Below are 4727 nucleotides of genomic sequence, written 5' to 3'. Positions count from 1 at the left end.
CTTCACTCTCGGCAGTTTCTTGCCTCCGTGGGTGGTTGGCGCGTCTGCGGAGCCAGGGTCGTTGTGTGGATCGTGGGACTGCAGCCCCAGCCAAAGGGCTGTCACGTCTGGTCGGTTCCGTCACCCACGGTTCCGGTTTCCAGTCGTTAAGGGTCCAGCAGTCTGTTAAGTAGCTCTCTGTCCCTTCTGGAAGCTTGGCCAGGGAAGATCATTCCACCTTTGAGTTCCAGGTAGGTAGGGCCCTGGTTTAGACATTATGTTCCCCTTGATTGAACAACAAAACAAAACAAAACACAAATCTTAGATCAGTGTTTCTCAAACGTTTAGCCTTGGGATCCCATTAGTCTTAAAAAATGAGGCCTCTAGCCTGGGCGCAGTGGCTCACGCCTGTAATCCCAGCACTTTGGGAGGCCGAGGCAGGTGCATCATGAGGTCAGGTATTCAAGACCAGCTTGGCCAACATAGTGAAATCCCATCTCTACTAAAAATACAAAAAATTAGCTGGGTGTGGTGGCAGGCGCCTATATTCCCAGCTACTCGGGAGGCTGAGGCAGGAGAATCACTTGAATCTGGGAGGCAGAGGTTGCAGTGAGGCGAGATCACGCCACTGCACTCCAGCCTGGGCAACAGTGCAAGACTCCATATCAAAAAAAAAAAAAATGAGGCTTCTAAAGATGCTCCGTATATATGGGTTTTGATCCATATTTACTATATTCAAAATGAAACCAAATTAAAGTAACATCAATGAACTTTCAAATTACAATAACAAACCCACAGACATAGAAAGTACACCTGAGTGGTGGTTGCCAGGAGATGATGAGGGGTTGAGTAATTGGCACTACAGCAAACAGATGTAACCGCTTTCTTTTGGGGGTGGTAGAAGTGTTCTGGAATGAGGTAGTGGTAATGGTTGTACAACACAGTGAATATACTAAAAACCATGAAAGTGTACACTTTTAAAATGGCATTTTTTTCTTCTTATTAGAGACAAGGTCTCACTGTGTCACCCAGGTTGGAGTGCACTGGTACAATCATAGCTCATGGCAACCTCGAACTCCAAGGTTCAAGTGATCCTCCTGCCTTGGCCTCTGGAAGTGTTGGAATTACAGCCGTGAGCCATGGTGTTGGGTATTGGGAGAACCAGCCCCCAATATTTCAACATAGGTTCTTTCTATTTTCGCTAAGCGTCAGCCGGTCTGAGAAATAAAGAGAAAGAGTACAAAGAGAGGAATTTTACAGCTGGGCTGGTGGGGGTGACATCACATATCGGTAGGTCCATAATGCCCCACCTGAGCTGCAAAACCAGCAAGTTTTTATTAAGGATTTCAAAAGGGGAGAGGGTGTACAAACAGGGAGTAGGTTACAAAGATCACATGCTTCTGAGGCCAATACAGATCACAAGGCAAAGGGCAAAGCAAAGATCACAAGACAAAGGGCAAAATTAGAATTACTGATGAGGGTCTATGTTCAGCTGTGCATGTATTGTCTTGATAAACATCTTAACAGAAAACAACAGGGTTCACGAGCAGAGAACCGGTCTGACCAAAATTTACCAGGCTGGAATTTCCCAATCCTAGTAAGCCTGAGGGTACTGCAGGAGACCAGGGCGTATTTCAGTCCTTATCTCAACCACATAAGACAGACACTCCCAGAGCGGCCATTTGTAAACCTCCCCCCAGGAATGCAATTCTTTTCCTAGGGTCTTAATATTTAATATTCCTTGCTAGGAGAAGAATTTAGTGGTATCTCTCCTACTTGCACGTCCATTTATAGGCTTTCTGCAAGAAGAAAAATATGGCTCTTTTTGCCTGACCCCGCAGGCAGTCAGACCTTATAGTTATCTTCCCTTTTTGTTCCATTTTGTTAGGATATGACATATGTGACTCCATTTTGATACTGATAATATTCTTTTTTTTTTTTTTTTCAGATGAAGTCTTGCTGTGTCGTCCAGGCTGGAGTGCAGTCGCACTATCTCAACTCATTGTAACCTCTGCCCTTGTTCTCTAAAATCACTGTTATTCTGTTCTTTTTTAAGGTGCAGTGATTTCATATTGTTCAAACACACATGTTTACAGTCAGATTTCATATTGTTCAAACACACATGTTTTACAATCAATTTGTTAGTTAATGCAATCATCACAGGGTCCTGAGGTGACGTACATTCTCAGCTTACGAAGATAATAGGATTGAGATTAAAATAAAGACAGGCATAAGAAATTATAAGAGTATTATTTGGGAACTGATAAATGTCCATGAAATCTTCACAATTTATGTTCAGCGACTGCAGTAAAGACAGGCGTAAGAAATTATAAAAGTATTAATTTTGGGAACTGATAAATTTCCATGAAATCTTCACAATTTATGTTCCTCTGCAGTGGCTCCAGCCAGTCCCTCTGTTCAGGGTCCCTGACTTCTTGCAACAGTTGGGCCACCATATCTGTTTATAGAACCAACTGGATGGAGATTTGTCATAAGGGAATCCTCCCTCCTCACCACGGTGCCCCTGCCAAAGAAGAGGCTGGGGCTCTGCAGCTGCTGAAGTCACTGGATAGGCTGGGATAGATAGTCCCAATGCAAGCCAATGGCATTGATTAGGGAATCACTGACGAATCAGAGCATGATGCTGTGTTGCGTTTCAGGTAGGGATGACAGATTTCTTGCCAGTCCCACTGCACATGAAGGCTGGTTGAGCCCTAGAAGATCATACAGGGAACTTCAACTCCTCATTTTGCCTACAAACAGGTTGCTATGTTGCCCAGGCTGGCCTTAAACTCCTGGGCTCAAGCGACCCTCCTGACTTGAGCCCCAAAGTGCTGGGATTACAGGTGTGAGCCCCCTTGCCCAACCACCATATCCTTTCTTGAGCCAACTGCATGAAGGTTAATGATAGAGAAGTCCTCATTCCCCACCACAGGGCCCCTGCCAGAGAGGAGGCTGGGGCTCCGCAGCAGCTGCAGTCACTGGGGCAGACATATTGCTAGCCCTGTATTGGCAGTGATGAGGGATCCAGCACTGTAACTGATGAGTTAAAGGACAGCATTGGGGTACAAGAGGATGGCACTAAAACTGGTGCCTGTGTTTCCCAAGAGGCAGAGCAGCTCTTATCTGTCACAAAGACCAGCTTCCTCAGGTAGTGTGTGAACCTGCCTGATCTGATGCCCAACATGATGGGTGATCCTTTCACCTGACCTTGGTCCACAGACTCTGCATCTCCCTGCCATTGTCTGCTGATTCTCCAACCAGTCCTCCATGGTGTTATCAGGTGCAACGCTAAATTTAGGTGTCAGCTTGGTTCCATTTTGTTAGGTATAACATATGTGACTCCATTTTGGTACTGATAACATTCCTTTTTTTTTTTTTTTTTTTTTTAGATAGAGTCTCACTCTGTCATCAAGGCTGGAGTGCAGTCACGCTATCTCAACTCATTGTAACCTCTCCTCCAGCATTCAAGTGATTCTCATGCCTCAGCCTCCCAAGTAGCTGGGATTACAGGTGCCTGCCACCACACCTGGCTAATTTTTGTATTTTTAGTAGAGACAGGGTTTTACCATGTTGGAGGCTGGTCTCCAACTGCTGACCTCAAATGATCCGCCTGCCTCAGCCTCCCAAAGTGCTGGGATTACAGGTGTGAGCCACTGTGCCCAGCCATATACTGATAACTTTCACAAAACTAACGTATACCTTCACTCGTTTTAATTTTCTTCCCTTCTTAAAATTTCTTTCCCCAGCTGCGTAAACCATCCTCTTCCATCTCTTTTGAGACCTCATCAGTGATCTTTCAGAATCTCCAGCCTCTTTCTCTTTCTTCCTCTTTATCATGTGAACATGCTCGTGACTCTCCTGTCTAGGATTTTAAAAAGACACAAAACCCTTGTTCCTTACACCCCCGATAACTGACTTGCCTATTTCTGGCAAACTAGAGCCAAACTTCTTGAAACATTCGATTCTTGCTGCCTGTGTTTTCTCACCTCCCATTCATTCCTTAATGAGTTCAGCCTAGTGTCAGCCTCCCCCAGTCCACTGTAACCTTCTGACGGCTAAAGCCTAAGAGCGTAGTGTGGGCGGGGTTTCCACTGCTGAGAAGGTGGTGGCTTCCTGAGGAAGGAGGAATCCCAGATCTGAGAGGGCTTAGCAAGACACCTGGGCTCATGGGTAAAGGTGAGGAGGAACTGGGCCTGGTAACAGGGCAGGGTCCTCGGGCACAGACTTCAGCTAAGTTTCAGGAGTTAGGTGGGTTCCAGGAAAGAACAAAGGCTAATGGTCCTGGCCACCCACACACAGCAAGTGAGTTCAGCACTTTCTCAAGGGGAGGACCAGGGGTGAGGAGAGCTGGAGAGTGGGACATCTGGGGTTTTGGTATAAGCCACAACTAGGCCTTCCCCTCAGACCCTGACTCCAGTTTGGATCAATGTTCTAAGGAGCTGTCCTTGAAGAGCGTTGATGCAAGCCAGAATCTCATCTCCTCTTGATAAATTATAGCACAAAGCCCAGGATTCTTACACACCTCTCCCTCATCTTCCCACTCTTCCAGACAGATGTCCAAAGCCAGCCACAAGTGAGATTTGCACGTCCCTGGCTGAGTCAAGAGGCAGATATCCCAGCCACGGATGCCCCCACACACACTAGCCTTAACCATATTTTTTTATTGAGCCATTTGGATGGGGGTTAGTGATAAGAGAGTTGAGTTCTTACTCCTCATCACAGTGCCCCTGCCAAGGAGAGGAGGC

The 4727-nt window shown here is 46.2% G+C and overlaps 1 long non-coding RNA gene across 1 annotated transcript; it reads left to right on the top strand.

The window, feature by feature from the left end:
- On the top strand, positions 1 to 2217 carry LOC129457551 (uncharacterized). The gene is made up of 2 exons (XR_008649297.2): positions 1 to 230; positions 1928 to 2217. It is a non-coding gene; the product is annotated as an uncharacterized lncRNA (long non-coding RNA).
- Positions 2218 to 4727: the final 2510 nt, after the last annotated feature.

Source organism: Symphalangus syndactylus, chromosome 11 (assembly GCF_028878055.3).
Source record: "Symphalangus syndactylus isolate Jambi chromosome 11, NHGRI_mSymSyn1-v2.1_pri, whole genome shotgun sequence".
Lineage (NCBI taxonomy): Eukaryota > Metazoa > Chordata > Mammalia > Primates > Hylobatidae > Symphalangus > Symphalangus syndactylus.
This window is presented reverse-complemented; position numbering and strand designations above follow the sequence as displayed.